Below are 17,455 nucleotides of genomic sequence, written 5' to 3' on the forward strand. Positions count from 1 at the left end.
CTTATATGCTTCTTCCTGTTGGCAGAACTCAGGGTCTGCCCTGTTTACTAGCCTCCCTGTGTGGAGAGATTAGTGATTTCTTGGTCTTGGCTTCTGCTGATAGGATTCATGCCAGAGAATGAGTGTGGACCTTCGTTTTCAAAGTAGAGGCTCTGGCTGCTTTATACAAATGATACTCTAGCTCAGTCCCCCAAATCCACAGAAAGCCTTTTCAACAATGTGTATACACGTAGTTCCAGCCCCCACTTCCTCTTCTAGTCTGAAGAATGGATAAAATTCCTAAACCACCTAGTAGGGTAGGGAAGATTAGACATGGGGGGGGGGGTACAGTAGAGAATGAGGGAATAAAGTTGGTCACTCTGGCCTCTTTCCAGCTTCCTTTGCTCTCTGTTCTTTGAGATTTAGAAGTGTAGTGGGTTTAGATTAATATATTCTTGGCGTTGTTTCCTGTTTCAAAGAAAAGGGAGGGGTGTCAGCGGTGTCTGATATCAAATAATTTAACCAGAAGGGTAGGTAAGTGAAAGCAAAGAAAGGTCTAGGCTCATTTTTCAACAGGTTAAAATTAAAAAAAAAAAAAGTAAAGCTTCAGATATCATTCATTTTGATCCAAGGCATGTTGACCAAACACCAACTAAGTACTTTGAAATGTTCTCACTATATTGTGAGCTGGAAATAAACGGTATTGAATGAATTTATTACTGAAGGCATTGTGTTGTATACAAACAGAATGAAAGCTGGTGCCTGACTTTAAGAGAAGAGGCATTTTTTTTTTGAAGATTTTATTTATTTTATTTGAGAGAGAGAGTGCACGAGCCGGGAGGAAGGACAGAGGGAGAAGCAGATGTCCCGCTGAGCAGGGAGCTTCATGTGGGGCTGGATCCCAGGACCCTAAAATGATGACCTGAACTGAAGGCAGACGCTTAACCGACTGAGCCACCCAGGTGCCCCTAAGAGAAGAGTTTCAATCAGTTATGGGAGGAATGCAAAGTTTTTGTGCAACTAGCTGCAGCTTAAGGTAGAATATGACAGAAGGTTGTTGTGAAGTCACAATAGGCAGAGAAATTAGTATTGATCAGGGAGAGTAGATGACACAGGAGCTAGTTTTCTATGTCCAAACTGGCTCTCACAGAAGCTTCACGGACATATTCTCCTGGAGTCGCTCATGGCCATGCCAACAGAGGAGAGAAGGGGAGGGTGGGAGGAGGCAGGGTAGGGAGACAGGCTTTCAGGAAACTTTTAAAGTCTGTCATGGAGAGGATCCGGTTGTGACTTTCTAGGATGTGTGGGGCGGGGAGGGGGGGGAGTAAAAAGAACCTGAGCAAAGGCACAGAAGATGTGTTCTGATTTAAACTAGATGACAGTTTTCTCTCCCCATGGGTTGACCGAATGTACTAGTTTCTTAGAGCTGCTATAACAAAATACCACAAACTGAGTGGTTTAAAAACAACAAAAAATTATTCCCTCACAGTCCTTAGGCTAGCAGCCCCCAGTTGAGGTATCAGCAGAAAGAATCTGTTTTTTCCTCTCTCCTAGCTCCAGGTGGTTGTGTCAATCCTTAGTGTCTGTCAACTGAGGGACCCTCAAATGTCTGCCTTCATCCTTACATGATATATTCCCCCATGTGTCTCTGTGTCTTCGCATGGCCTTCCTATAAAGACACCAGCAACTGGACTTAGGACTCACTCCAGTCCAGTATGGCCTCATCTTAGCTAATTATACCTGTAAAGCTCATTTTATTTATTTATTCCTGAGAGACACACACAGAAAGAGAGAGAGAGAGAGAGAGAGAGAGAGGCAGAGACACAGGCAGAGGGAGAAGCAGGCTCCATGCAGGGAGCCCGATGTGGGACTCAATCCCAGGACCCCAGGATTAGACCCTGAGTCGAAAGAAGAACTCAGCCGCTGAGCCACCCAGGCATCCCTATAAAGCTCATTTTTAAGTGAGGTCACATTCTTTTTTTTTTTTTCTAAGATTTTATTTATTTATTCCTGAGAGAGAGAGACACACACACACACACAGAGAGAGAGAGAGAGAGAGAGAGAGAGAGAGGCAAAGACACAGGCAGAAGGAGAAGCAGGATCCATGTAGGGAGCCCAATGTGGGACTTGATCCCAGGACTCCAGGATCACGCCAAAGGTAGACGCTAATCCACTGAGCCACCCAGGGATCCCCCATGAGGTCACATTCTAAAGTTCCAGGGGGGCCATGAATTTTAGGAGAAAAACACTAGTTAACCCAGTCCACTGGGCCACATTTTTGATACTGCTGTATAAAGACATCACTGTTTTTGATAATTTCCACAGTTCTATAAAATCTCAGCAAAGGAAAACCAAAGAAACTTAGAAATTAAAGCTGATTGGAATCAAAGAGATGAAAGCCCTTATCAGGGGTCTTGTTCAATCAGGAAGTCTATTGGCCAACGGTGAGCTCAGTGCAGGAAGATAGAGGAATCTATGTCGCATAAGACCTGGCAAAGGGGAGATTGTTGGCAGGTAAGTAATTGGCCTAATCTTTGACATAGAAATGTTAGTCCTTTTTATCCTCAGACAGGTTGATTCTATGTTCCTACTTCCAAATTCCAATGGATTCTTGGCTTGTTGATACACCTTGCATATATATATGCATTTTTCCCCCTTTTCATCCCCTGTGAGAAAAGGGTCAAACAGTATGAAGTTTTGTGACTATATTTGGCAACACTGAAGACAGAGCTCATATAAACATGGGGATGAGCTACTGACCAAGGTATCAAAGGATGGAGAGGATTTTGTAAGTGGTGATGGAGGACCTCCCTCAGCTGAAGAAGCAGCATAGTTTCAGAAGTGAGGAAGTGAATGTTCTGATCAGCTTTGCAAGTTGTCCCGCTTGGCCAAATTGTTGTACTCCCATAGTCAAATCTAATGGGACACAGTTCTGAAAAGTTATGTTGGGGTCAGATAGTGGCCAGCTTGGAAATAACAGGTCAAGAAAGGAGTTTGATATATTATAAAAGTACTAGATTGCATCCAAGATCTTTAAGCGGGGGTGGGGGGTGGGGGGTGGGGCATGATCAGGTCATGTGATAAATGTATCTGAGAGGGAAAAGGATGAGGGTGAAGTTATCTTTCAGTGAGGATTTGAATAACCCACATGAGAAGGGCTGTGTATTTGCACTGGGACGTTGGTCCTGTGAATGGAAATAAGACGCTGCAGAGAAACTTCAGAAGCAGAAATCATATGCCTTGAAGATAAGGCATTGAGAGAAAAGTTCAATAAATCACTTGGACTTCCAGTTGGATCGAGAGAGTGATAAGGCAAATAATAGCATAGTTAATCAAGAAAAAGAACCTGAGGAGAAAAACACGCTTTTGTCGGTTTTTGTTGGCTTGTAGAAAAGATCATCCATTTGATTATACATCTATTGAGTTTAACGGTGCCAGTAAACCATCCATATGGGGATGTTTAGGTGGAAGCTGAAATGTAAAATCTGGACCTTGGCAGAAATCCCTCGGTTTTCACAATGTAATATGGTAGAGGGCCACAGGAAAGTGTTAGCTGCATGAGTAGAGATGTTTCTCAGGAAGAGGGTATGAAGGGAAGACCAGGGAGACCCTGGGCATGAACTCAGTAAAAACCTAGAAAGGTTCTTTGCAGGTGGAGCCAATCATTGTTTTTACACGTTGGAGCCTCAACGTGTGTGTGTGTGTGTGTGTGTGTGTGTGTTTAAAATAAGAACAACACCAAAAACAAATGAGAGAAAGAGCTAGAAAAGACTGTTGGTTTAAAAGAGAAATTCTGTGATGGGGAGGTGAAACGCAGCAAGCTGTTGCAATGCATGGATTTTCTTTTGTCAGTGAGTTGAAATAGGAGAATCAAGGAAGTGAGGGATGAAATGAAAGTGGCTTCTGCTGATAGCGTGTTTAAAATGCCTGTCACTGGTTCATAACTGGGAACACAGCCAAATGAAGCTCAGGGCAGTCAGAAGGACTGGGGAGAGAAGGATAAGGTAAATGACTAGAAGTCTCCATCATGATTATGAACAGGTTCAATCGGAGTGGAAAATTGGGAAGGGAGAGAAAAAGAGAATGTGATCAGACACAGCATTTAGATCAGCATGTGGCTATTTTTTATATTTTTATGTCTTATAGAAATGGTATCAGGACTTCCATTTTTAAATTTGCTTTTTAAAATTCACACCAGCCCACTTACTGGCCATACCAGGAAAATAGGCACCTAGTGTCAGGTAAGTCCAGGAGACAATTCCAGCACAAAGACCTGACCAAAGGGGCGAATGCTCAGTAGAGAATCAGGAAGGTTGGCTTTTACTGGGATTTAGCCAGAAGAATAGAGATAATCATCCAGTTGTTCCTAAGAGCAAAATGGAACAGGAATTGAGAGAGCACAAAGAGGGATCATCCAAGCCACAGAAGAGACCCAAGTTGGTTCTGTGTCGTTCTGACTCATGTGTATCCTTAAAATCAATCCAGTCTTTCGGGGAGCCCAATTAAGTAGCCAATCCTGCATAATATGATTAAAAATAGTATAAAAATAGAAATAAGCCAATCGGAGAAGGACAAACATTTTATGGTCTCATTCATTTGAGGAATATAAAAAATAGTGACAGGGAATAAAGGGGAAAGGAGAAAAAAATGAGTGGGAAATATCAGAAAGGGAGACGGAACATGAGAGACTCCTAACTCTGGGAAACGAACTAGGGGTGGTGGAAGGGGAGGAGGGCGGGGGGTGGGGGTGACTGGGTGACGGGCACTGAGGGGGACACTTGATGGGATGAGCACTGGGTGTTATTCTGTATGTTGGCAAATTGAACGCCAATAAAAAATAAATTTATAAAAAGATAGCACATGGAAAGCAAGGGTCCACACAGACTCGACGAGTTGATGAGTCTCACGAACAGACACTGCTGATGCTTCACTGTGAACCTAATTTCCCCTGCGTGTTCATCTCCTTTGGGAACCTGGACCAGCCTCCATCACCTTTGTGGCAATCTGCCACAACTTCTAGACAATATGTTCAATGTAACACACCTAACCTAGGTTCTGAATATGCAACAACAGGATGCCGCTGCCTCCCTATCATAACTGTCTCCATCCTTGGGAGGGTAGTTAGCAAAGCTACTGAGCACTAATCTCCTTCATGTTGAAAATAAAACAAACAAAAAAAGTACATTCCTTCAGCATCATACAGATTTGACTTGTTGCTCGCTAAACTCGATGTGGGTGTACATGATCGACCGAATTAACTCCCCTGGCAAAGCTAATAGGGACCCGGAGCATTTGGTTTTTGCTTGCAAAGTGATACATCTGTAGTATTCCAAAGAGAGGCGAAGAAAAGTAGAGGCTCTCAGATTTCTTTCTTTGTTCATTTCTGCTTCCTGTTGGATGTTGGGAGGGGTTGACCAGCCTCTGGGGATTAAGACATTCAAAGTGGTCAGTAATTTCCATAATAGGATTCCGTGATCAGATTCAAAAGCAAAGAACAACTAATAGGAGAGGATAAGAAGGATGAATGACTGCCTGTCTAAAGTAGGCTCTGGGAGCTGGGAAACAGGAATTTTGAAGAGAGCATTTTGTTTGTCCTCAAGACATACACAAATACTAGGCACTATTTAAAGGAGGAAGTCTTGATGTCTTAGGGCATTTATGGAATGGTTTCTATTCCAATAATGCACCACAAAGTTGAAAGAACAAGAATGACATTTTAAAAAGGAGAAAAATGGAATTGGGAAAAAATTTAGCAGTCAGCTGTTAGAACAAATTTTTGGAAGAGCAACTGGAGCTCTGAGAGCAGGCAGGAAGAAAGAGCCTAAGGCCAGATTTCTTCCTGATTTTGACTTTTAATGAATCAGTAATGTGTAGAGTCATGTTTAGGATACTTTCGGAAAAAGGCATTAGCTTACTTCTTTCACGGAATCAAAAAACAACAAATAAGGGATTTGGATTGAAAATCAATCTCTTTTTCTCTCTCCTTCTCTTCCTTTCTTCCTAATATGTATCTTTATCCATGTCAGACTCACTGTTTGTCCTCTTGATTGCGTTTCGTAGTTTTATGTTTTAGGTAGTGATGTAACACTATTGCTTCCAATGTTGAAGTTAACAACAGGCTATGGAGTCAGACCAACCCGTTTCAATTCTCCATCCATTGATCTCTGTTAAGTCACACTTCTGAGAATCAGGTTTTGTTTGCTTTCTATTAAGACTATTTTTTTAGAGCATTTTTAAGTTTACGACAAAATTAAGAGGGAAGTACAGAGATGTGCCCCAGCCCCAACACATGCTTAGCTTCTCCTATTACTGATATCACTCACCAGGATGATATCTTTTCTTTTTTTAAAATATGGATGAACCTGTATTGATGCATCATAATCACCCAAAGTCCATAATTTACGTGAACTGTCATGTAAATTCCTGGTGTTGTACCTTCTCCGGGTATGCACAAAAACATAATGACACGTACCCAACATTAAAAGGTCATGCAGAGCAGTTTCACTGCCCTAAAAGTGTGTGTGTATAAATACAAGAAATAAAACATTCGAAAACCCATATTTGAAAAAAGAGTAGCATTACCCTGTGGGGTTGTTATGAGATTAAATGTGATACACATAAAGCACTTAGCAAATAAAAAATGTGAGTATTACTTTATTATTGATGATATTTAAAAATTGAATTTTCCCTCCTGTGTCCCATTTGTCTTTCCTGCTCCAGAAGCAATTGCTATAATGAATTTGGTTTATAGTCTTACGATCTACAATAAAGTTATGAATATACATGCATTTTTATCATGTTCTCTGTATGTGCAGGTACATGCACTTTGTGCTTTCACTTTTACATAAATAATAAAATAATGTTCATTTCCTTCTGTAACTTAATTTTTCACTCAATTTAGTTTTTGAAATTATTCATTCTGATATATATGTCTCTTGTTCATTTCTTTTAAGTGTCATACATTATTCTGTCATATAAAAATCCCATATTTTATTTGCCTTGTACCTTTCAATGAACTTTTGGCTCATTTCTGACTTGGAGTAATTATAAGCAGTTAACATGGGTATTCTCATGCACATGTCCTTTTGCATATGGCTGTTTGTTATTGTTTTTATAAATTATATACCTAGAAATGGACTTTCTGAGTTATAGGCATGCACATTTTTAGTTTTGCTGGGTATTTCCACATTTCCTCCAAAGTAGTAGTACCAATTTATGCTTCAGTAGTTTGTGAAAGTTCCTGCTTTCTGATCATGAATAAAAATACCACACCTCTTACTTTCTGCAGTTTTGTAAAATAGCATTTTATCTTTGTTTTGATTTACATTTAAGCAGTTCTTCCAGAACAATGTAAGAGATAAGGAAAAGCTGAAAAATAGTATGAAAATTCGAGGCATCACAAATTTTTTCCCCCCTAACTTCAACTTTAACTTTATAGCCAGGTAAACTGAACAGTTTTTCAAATTCTTTGAATATTTGAATTTATTGTTTTTTGAAATGCTTTCTTAAACATTTTGCCTATTTTTTCCCTGAGTTATATGCCATTTTCTAACTGACTTGTTAGTCTTTATACTGAATACTAATCTCTTATGGTTCTAGATGATGTTAACTTTGGTAATGGTATCTGTGGTTATATGGCTTCCTCTTTGTTTCACCATAGCTATATTTATTCATCTCTCATTTTATGCTTCAAGTCTTTGTTTGAAATTGTGTTTGCAGTTTTCTGCAGTTCCAATGGTTATCAAAGTTTAGCATGCACAACCATCGTTTGGAGAGCTAGTTCAAAGGACATAATTCCTGGCCTCCCTCTCTTGAAGATTAAGAAGTTCTAAGGTAAAGTTTGCACAGAGTAAGTTCTTTAAAAAAAGATGCTCATGCAAGGTGATCTCCAAATATACCTTGGAAAATGCTGGGGTGCACCATATTGGAATTACCACCAGAAGACCAGGAAACTGCTCTCCATTGAATCATTGTATTTCTTTTTGAGTTCAAAAAAAAAAAAAAATGGGGGAGGGGTGCTCTCTGTCTGAAGCAGCACCAAATCTGGGGAAACGCGTGGAGACAAATGTGCAGAATCATTCTGGTAATGACGAAGGAATACTGACTTTTTCAGCCCTTCCTAACGTTTCTGAACCGAGGAAGGGTAAATCCATGTATTACAAGAATTATGGGCAATTAAAAACAAGATCCTGCAAAGGCATATTTTCTTTATTTTATTCACGTCTTCTGGTGAATTTTTTTTTAAAGCAGTGCTTCCAAACAGCTATTTTGAAATGAACAATAAACACAGCACAAAGTATCTAAGACACGAGCTTTTAATGAGAACAATGTAAGAGATAAAGAAAAGCTGAAAAATAGTATGAAAAATCGGGGCATCACAAGTGTTTTTTTTCCCCCTAACTTCAAGGAATTTAAGAGAGATTGGACTTAGGTCTTTTTCTTGTTCTCAGCCAGATTTATTTCCCTTTTGTATTTATGTGCAATATCAAATGTTTTAATGTTGTGGGTTTGTTCTGAACTCCATTAATAAAGTGGCTTCCTGTCTTAGCTTAGGTAAGCTATTCACCTAATTTAGGAAATAACTGATCCATGTTTTTGAGACAAAGCTCTTTTGTTTAAAGGACTTTAAGATTAGAATGACAACCAAGGGACATTTGACACAAATCCCAGAAAGTCCTGAGAATGGATTTTCTCTGTTTAGCACATTGCTGCAGTTGAAAACATTAAAACAGAAGAGAAATGTCCAGGAGAAAAGCTCCCATTTACCCAGCCGAAGTAGTAGAACTGATATATTCTTTCCAACAGCCTTTGTTTATACTCCTCAGAGGAATAGATGAATTCTAGTTAGGTGTTTTGGTCAGTTTTATTAGGAAGTTGACTCAGGTCTGTATTGCTTTTAGAAGCCAGACAGAGGGCAGGAGTCCTACTCACAAATCTTTAGGAAGTGTTGAAAGCTGAGTCATTTCAGACGTGTAAATCCTGTTGCAACAAACAGCACATATTTGCTTATTTTGGACAGATATAGAAAGAAAAAAATTAGATGTGAATTTAATATCAAAATGGAGGCCGGATGAAATGGATGAAAAGACGGACATGGCGGCATGGAAAGATCTCTTTCTGCTCCTCTGTCCCCCTGCTCTACCTGAAATATTCCTGCCTCTCCCCACCCTCACTTCACTCTCAGCCATCAGAGGGAATCAAGAGGAAATTCCCAATCACACAATGATCCATACAGTAAATTATATCATGTGCTCTTTGGAAAAAAGTGTACCCTCAACTTTAGAGTGAATGTTACCTTTACACTGAGAATGGTCAAAATATTCCAAAAATGAACAATGTTTGAAGATAAATTAACTTGCTATATTGCAAGTTGATTTTAAAGATAAGGGATATATATGGATACATATGTTATGTTATATGTATACGTATCCATATATATGTCTGGGTTTTGGAAAATCTGTGATTGAATGAGTAAATAAAACACTTCCAAATAGACAATTAATTACTTTTGTCATAGAATCTCAAACACCTCAAATATACATGCATAGGTTTGTCAACAGCCTCTCCAAAACATGTAATTCCTGTTTCATAGCTCGATTGACAGGAAGCTCTTCAGTGCTTTGTTTCCAGGAACACAGAGAGCCAGGGTGTTAAGTGAAGACTAAAATGTAGGGGATCTGACTCCAGTCTGGCCACCTCAAACCATTACACCATGAATGGCCACATGCCTCACCTTTCTCCTGAACTCTGATAGTAAATATTTGACTGGTAGAGCTGGTGAGGACCTGAATAGTAAATATTTTACGAGGGGAAATGGGAACTCCCCTTTGCTCTGTCCTACCCTTTCATTAAACATATTAATTTATATTAACTGGGAACCAGATTATTCTCTATTTACCCCTGTCAATAATTATTCATCATCTTGAATCCTGAATCCTGCTTCTATCATAAAGGGGACACACTTTTTTTTTTCTTTTGCCAGATTGGGATAAATCTAAAGATGTTAATGGAGCATGCAGCATTCGATTGAGAAAAATCAGGAGCCTCAGATAACACATAGTGCACGTGGATGATTTATTATCTGATAAAAAGTAGAGTGATCAACAGAGTCATCTTTTTTCCCCCTTCGTCCTTCCCATCAAACTTCATCTTTCTTTAAGGACTTAATAAGTGAGATCTCGGGCTGCTGATTCCCTGCCTATCCAGGTTTTAGAATACTTGGCGGACTCCTTCCTCTTTTCCTCTGAGGGGCAACAGCTGGTTTTCATTACGCATCAGATTATGATACACACCGAAAAGAAAATGGTCACAATGAATAAAGAGGGAGTTCTGGTAATACTGTGGTTTGTTCCTGGGGGTGTCAAGGTGAAGAATCCATCCTGTTCTTCAGACCACTGTAAACTTAATCCATTTCATTATACACACGAATGAAATTCAGCAGTGTTTTCTTAAGAACCTCTGTCGCTTTTATTTACTGTGGGAGAGGCCCCTTGGTTTTCCTTTCTTCTTCCTTTGGTAGAACGCTAATGCATTTTATATGCTCTTTAATCTCAGTCCCAGTTCTGTCAATATTTGAGCTTATCTTAAAACGAAGAACTCCAAAGGAAAGTCAAAGAAAGTAAATTCTCATTCCGGAAGGCAAATAACAATTATTTCATTAAACATCCAAATCACAAAGTGCCCCCTTGGACCAGTTCTAGTTATAAACAAAAGGGAGCAGTTTCCCCCAAATCCCTCCCTTTGTGATCAACACTTAAAAAGTCGCAAGTTTTCTAATATGGGATTAACCTTCCCCAAAATGTATCATTCTGCTAACAAATTCAGTGACACTGCGAGTGGTGATCTCTGCATGTGTCTCTCTCTATCTTGGGAGTGGCTATTCCTCAAGATGACAGGTGGGCAGTGGGGACCTAGATAGTGATCCCAGGTTGGCCCACTGTGGTTTCCTTATGAAACATCACTGAGAGAGCAGCACGGCAATCTGCATCTCCCACATGAGCCAAGCAATTGTGATTGCCTTTTGGTCCTTCACACTGTGATGCAGACAGAAATGCAGACTCGAGTTTAATTCATGATTATGGATCCCACCAGGGCTGTCACAGTTGCTCAGATGGTTTGAAACATTTTCCCATGAGCTCCCACTTTTATAAACTCTGGTGATTATGTTCTCTTAATAAAAAAGGAGCCCAATCTGGGGGAACCTGAGTGGGCTGAGTGTTGGGTCTGGTCATGATCTTGGGGTCATGGGATCAAGCCCTGCATTGGGCTCCACACCGAATCTGCTTCTCCTTCTCCTTCCCCTCCAGCTCCTCCCTCTGTACTCTCTCTCTTGCTGTCTCAAATAAATGGATAAAATCTTACCAAAAAAAAAAAAAAAAAAAAGAGCCCAACCTTAACAAAAGCATTGCACAAAGACACATTTTGGTTTCCCATACTGTAGCTTCTTAAGCAACAGGAGGATGGCCAAGTGTGGTGGATGGGGTTTGCTGGTAAGTGGGGTTTTCACACTCTCCACAGGGCAGGAAAATGCAGGCACAAAGAAAAGCATATATATAAACATCTACTATTAAAAATGGAGATGGGCTGGTGGCTTACAATTCCCCCCCACTTCTGGGTTCTAGCAAGGAGAATAAAGAGATGCAAACATTCTTTTAGCACAAAAACTTAGGGGACTGTTTATATGGACAGTGCAAAAACTTGGTTTGTCTGCAGATTCCACACCTGGAGGACAGATTCCACATGCTGCCGTGGCTCTTTCCCTTTCTCCTTGTTTCAGTTTTTTACACCATTGGGGACCCCAGTTCCATCCTGCTGGGAAGCAATTAGTGCTGAAGGAATGGCAACTAACACACAAGTGGCAGGGTCATGAGGATAGGGAGCAAGACGGGGGGAAGAAAGAAAGAAGAGGCCATGGGGGACCAAAGAAAGGAGCTTGGAAGCCAGGCAGTTTCCTCTGGACGCTGCTAATGGAATAGCCATATGAGTACTCCAAAGGTAAGCTGGAGGAGCTTGAATCTGCATAAAAACAAAAAAAGCCAAATCTGGTATAAGAGAAGAGAGCAGTGCTGGCCGTAGAACTTTCTGCTATGAGGCAATAACCTGCAACCTGCACTGTCCAAGGTAGTGGCCATTTGTGGCACATGTGCAAGTGAACATGTTCAATGTGGCCAGTGCCATTAAGTAAGTGCCAATTTGGGGTGCAATGGAGCTTTTTATTCTATTAACGTCAATTACTCTTAAGAGTCATATGTGGCAAGTGGCTACCACATTGGACAGTGCAGGGACAGAGCAGCTGCTCATGGATCCCTACCTCTTTGTGTGAACCCTTTAGCAATATCAAGATATTACCCCAAATGAAGGACTGTTTATGTATTATTATGGATACTTTGTGTTTGGTTAACATAAAGAACAAAGTTAACTACCCCAATACATGGCACAGTGGGGAAAGGCTCTGGAATCAGATGGAATTGACCTTACACCCTAATCTCACTACATTCTGGTTCTGTGACTTTGGGCAGGACACTGAATCTATTTCATACTTTGTTTCCTCACTTGACAAAATGAAATTAAAATGGCCCATTCACTTGAGGGTCACGATGATAGAATTAAGTGAGTTTGCCAAACCCTGTAAGTTCTGTGGTGGGTCCCCCCCACCCCAGTTGGCGACTTCTGTGTCTAACCGTTAAGTAATTTATCCCAGGATCATTATAGACCTAAAATAATAAAGATGATGATAATTATAATAGCAACAGAATAGCAACAACAATAAATCCAGTTAGCACTGTATTTTATTATACCTTCTACACACTAGCTAACTAACTTTGTTGTATCAAAAAAACCCACAAAATATAATGGTTTAAAGAATAAAGTATTTATTTCTCTGCCATATTACTGCCCCGAGCTGAGCAGTTCAGACTGATGGGGTGGCTCAGTTGCATGAGGGCAACTGAGGTCTCTACTTTTCCCCCTTTTGTTCCCTGTCTACACCCCTCTCACCCCCTCAGAGCAGGCACTGGTAAACCACAACTCAAAGCTCAGATCCAGCCTGCCCTCTATTTTTGTATATGAAGTTTTACTGAAACATGACCATTCCTGCTTATGTATGTGTTACCTATGGCGGTTCTGATGTCCTAAAGCAGAGTGGAGTATTGCAGAAGACCATATGGCTACAAAAATCGGAAATATTTTCTACATGACCCTCTAGAGAAGAAGTTAGCAAACCCCTGGCCTAGAGTACCATGGTCCTCTGCAGGCTTGAAGCTGGATCATAGGCTCAACCGTGTCATAGGGAAGGACACAGGCAGAAGTTTTTTTAAGGAGAGGAAGATTGCACACATGACCTCCCTCCCCCCATTTCATTCATTTTTTAAATTCACATAACAGATATTTGAACCCAAATTTATTCTAGCCACAACTCGAGCTACTTGCAACATATCCCTCTGGTGAACATTTGGCCACATGGCAATATCCAGACACTTAGAAGTTCCAGAAGTTTCACATATATGTATGTTGTATATGGTCTCCAGGTGAGGCTGTGTGGCCAGCTTAAGCTCATTATTATTAACTTTCCACTTCGCAACTATAAAGTGTTACCTGGCGATGGGATCATCTGATTAAGGAATAAATAGCTCCGGAGAAGACCCAGATGGAAGGCAAGACAGCAGCAGTAACATTTTCATATAATTGAGATCCCATAATAGGAGATTGAGTTTCCTAACTAATAAATGTTTTCAAGCTTCTGCTATATGCCAGATTTTGGGAACACACAGGTGAAAAAGCCATGTGGTCTCTGTGAATGTTGAAATTCAGCAATCTACTTAATACTCTGAGAAATTCGTGTGTGACAGCCACATTCTTTCTAAGATACTTCATACAGGGAAGAGTACTATCCCTTTTCTGACTCAGCAATAAGTTTCTTCTTGAGGAAGAAATTAGTTTTATATACAGACAGACTTATGTTTGCTCCGTCAGCTTCCTTTCTTGTAAGGCTGAACTGCACATTTATTCTTTCAAAGGCAAGACATAAAATTCCAAACACAGATATAGGTCTATATGTGATTTCCCATAAAGGATGTATAAACTAATTAATGTTCTGGTAACACTTTATAGGATACAGGGTTTCAGAGAAGCATTCCACTGAATTTATAACTCCGTAACCATTTGGCCATTGACTGTTTTGTAGCTAATCCTGTTATAATTACAGTAGAAACAAAATAAAACACCAAACAACCACCTAAGTGGCATGTGTAGAATGTTTTCACTTACAAGTCATTCTTATAAAAAGTGTCTCCTTTGATCCTTACAGAAAAGACATGATATATATACGATTTAATAGATTAAGGAGATAGGAAATGAAGCTGGGGCTCTGAGATCTCATCTCCTAATCATCCCCCCGAAGTGCATCTAATTTGTTTGAAAAATTAAAACTAATAAGAATGAAATCCTAAGGGGACAACTGGGTATGAATATTGAATTTCTGGCTACAGTAGAATTTGTTACCGTTTACATGGAAGTTCGTGATAATAAAATAGAACAGCAGAGAAAGAAAACCCTGGACTATGAGTGAAACACTGTGTTAGTTCAACTTCTGGATGTCCAGCTCTAGTGAATCATAACAGCTGGAAATGGGGACCAGGAAACTGCCACTTAATGAGCCACCGATGAGACTCTGATCAAGTCCAATGAGAGGGCTGTACACTAAAAGAGCATCCAGTGTCTTGGGATAAATAAAAAGGAGATGGCATAGATCCTGTCAGTTGAAAGGGAAAAGAGAAAGTTTGTGAATCGTTTTTTTTTAATTTATTTATCAACAAATATTTATTAAAGATGTATGATATGCCAAGTCCTGTGCTGGGTGCTAGGAGATCATGGTAAGCCAAAGAAGCAAGGCCTTTCTACTCATGGAGTTTACGCTCAAGATAAACATTATAAAAGAAGCCAAATTGGCACATGATGACAGACTGGATAAGAACAATTAAGCAGGGGGATTGTTTCTGACTGGTTCTAAAATTTCCAGTACTGAACATTAGGGGGGAAATGTGCTTTCGTTTAAATGGAGGAATTGGTCAGTGTGATCACTACCATTGGAAATGTGTTCCTTTTAATTTTGTCAAGAGTAAGTTTCAAAAAAGAGAGAGAGAGTGAGTAGGTTTCAGCTGATATAAGAAGGTGAATTTAGGATCCTCTGAAAAAGCAGGAAAGGAAGACAAGAATTCATTTTGGGTACAGGCCAGGGGGAAGCAGATGTGCATATAGTCCAAAGAATAGTTAACATCATGCAGGTGAATAAATGAATCTAGAAAGTGAGACCTTAAAGAGGAGAGAGTGGCAGATAAAATGTTTGGCTTTCCTGCTCACAGCGGAGAAAGGGAGATGAAGCAAAGTGGTGATATGAAGCAAATACAGAGGAAAGCAGAAATAGAAGCATTAGAAAATCATGCAGCTGGAAACCAAGGAAGAATTTCAAGGACAAAATTCAGGTCACACAGAGGTCAGGGAGCTTAAGGATTGGGGATGGCCATTTGAGTAAGTCAAGCTGAGCATTTCTGAGAGTGGACCTAGGAGGGCGATGGCACGTGGAAAGAAGATTTCGGATGCTTGACTGTGACCGGGTAGATAGAATGCAGGGATTGGTAGAGGCTGGCTGATGAAGAATATAAATTTGAAAGTTGACCAAAGACATACTAGGTTAAAGTTAAGAGGAGGTTTCATACACACACACACAAACACACACAAACACACACAAACACACACACACACAAAACCCCATATATATCATTACTTACAGAAAATAGGAACAACAACAACAACAAAAAAAAAAGCCCATGCAAAAGAAGTACTTGAAAATTGTACAAAAAGAGTGAAAAATTCTGTAAATGGTGAAGAAATGGGTCCAGAGGAGTTTTAATAGTTCGGAATAACTCCCTTTCAAGTCACATATTTCTAAGAAATAAGATCTCCTGGATCTATTAAAATGCAATCGTTAACAGTTTTTACTTGCATTTACTTGTTTTACGTTCTGACTGTGGAAGGAGGTCAGTGTTCATGCCACGAGGCACTGAAATGACATGACCAAGGTAAAATTTTCCTGTCTGTGCAAACGTGCCTATCTGGGTTTTCCCCAGGTGATCACCTAACCCCCTCAATATTTTTTCCACCAGGTGGCAATGCCCCCTTACGATTGAAGAACTGAAAACTCAACCTGACAGAAACAGTGAATAATCTGGATTTCTAAAAGAACATTCTGACAACTGTCTTTGTTTAGAAAGTTGACATTTTCATCAGAGTTGCCTCCTGGAAAATCCATTACGGATCTCCAAACTGCTGATTATACACAACCTGAATAAGAAACCTAAGAGAGGGTAAGAGAGTGCTTTATATCAAAAGAAGGTCACCCGATGTCTTGAGCGAAAAGGGAGTTTTCTAGAAAGAAGGAAAGGAAAGGTTTTCTCATAATCTGAAATTTGGGGAGTACTGGGCAAATAATCAAAACTCTGAGATCTCCTCAAGAAAGAAAGGATGAGTGAGATAATTAAGACAGACCACAAAATGAAGGAGTAAGGGGAAAATTCAGGGATTCATCAATATTCCTGAATTAGTAATCGATACATATTTGTTGAAGGGTGACAGGAGAGAAAAAGGAGAGCCTTATAAGATGTAGTTAGGTTTTAGTCCTCCAGAAGTTGTTGAAAACCTGAAAGGAAACTTATTTATATATTAGGGTATAGAATAGGACAGGGGTCGGCCAACTGTGGTCCCTGACCTATATCTGGCCTACTATCTGTTTCTGCAAACCAAATTTTGTTGGAACAGCCACACTCACTTATTTACACGTTGCCTCTGGCACTTCCAGGAGCTTTAAGAGCAGAATTGTGCATTTACAATAGGGACCATCTGACGGGCAAACCCTGAAATACTCATTATTTGGCCCTTTATGAGTAAAGTTTGCCTCTCCCTGCAGTAGTGTTTAAGGGCAGGGGTTCGGAACCAGACAAAGGTGGACCTTAGTCCCGGTTCTAATATTTAAGAGCTGCTTGACTCTGAATAAATCTTAAGGATTAAAGCAAGTCCTGCTTTTAAAACCCTTAGCAGCACCCTGCTGGTACAGAAGCCATGTTAGCCCTCGCTGCCTTCTTTCCTAAAGTAGATGAGAAAATTTCCTCAGTGACACTCATCAGCCTTCAAACACCAGCACCAAAATCCTTGGTCATTTCTAGAACTGAGAACAAATGCACCCCATTGGAGGCTGCTTTCTTCAAGTAATGGCTCTGTTTCTTTCTCTTCCTGCAAGGTCATGTTTCTTTTTTTCTTTTTTTTTTTTTTTAAGATTTTATTTATTTATCTGAGAGAGAGAGAGAGAGAGAGACAAAGAGAGAGAGCATGAGTGGATGGGGAGAGGAAGCAGAGGGAGAGGGGGAAGCAGGCTCCCTACTATGCAGGGAGCCCGGCATGGGACTCGATCCCAGGACCCTGAGAT

At 40.2% G+C, this 17,455-nt stretch overlaps 2 long non-coding RNA genes across 9 annotated transcripts in view; one reads left to right on the forward strand and one right to left on the reverse strand.

Moving 5' to 3' along the window:
* LOC144286938 (uncharacterized) overlaps positions 1 to 10,405 on the forward strand; it is a 57,052-nt gene extending 46,647 nt beyond the window's left edge. Inside the window, exons 6-8 of the long non-coding RNA XR_013354889.1 lie at positions 2,305 to 2,493; positions 7,699 to 7,812; positions 9,962 to 10,405. This is a non-coding gene — a long non-coding RNA (uncharacterized LOC144286938). The remainder of the gene's footprint in view (positions 1 to 2,304; positions 2,494 to 7,698; positions 7,813 to 9,961) is intronic.
* LOC144286936 (uncharacterized) overlaps positions 1 to 17,455 on the reverse strand; it is a 571,272-nt gene that overhangs the window by 110,699 nt on the left and 443,118 nt on the right. The window lies entirely within an intron of this gene.

The sequence above is a fragment of the Canis aureus genome, chromosome 16 (genome assembly GCF_053574225.1).
Source record: "Canis aureus isolate CA01 chromosome 16, VMU_Caureus_v.1.0, whole genome shotgun sequence".
NCBI lineage: Eukaryota > Metazoa > Chordata > Mammalia > Carnivora > Canidae > Canis > Canis aureus.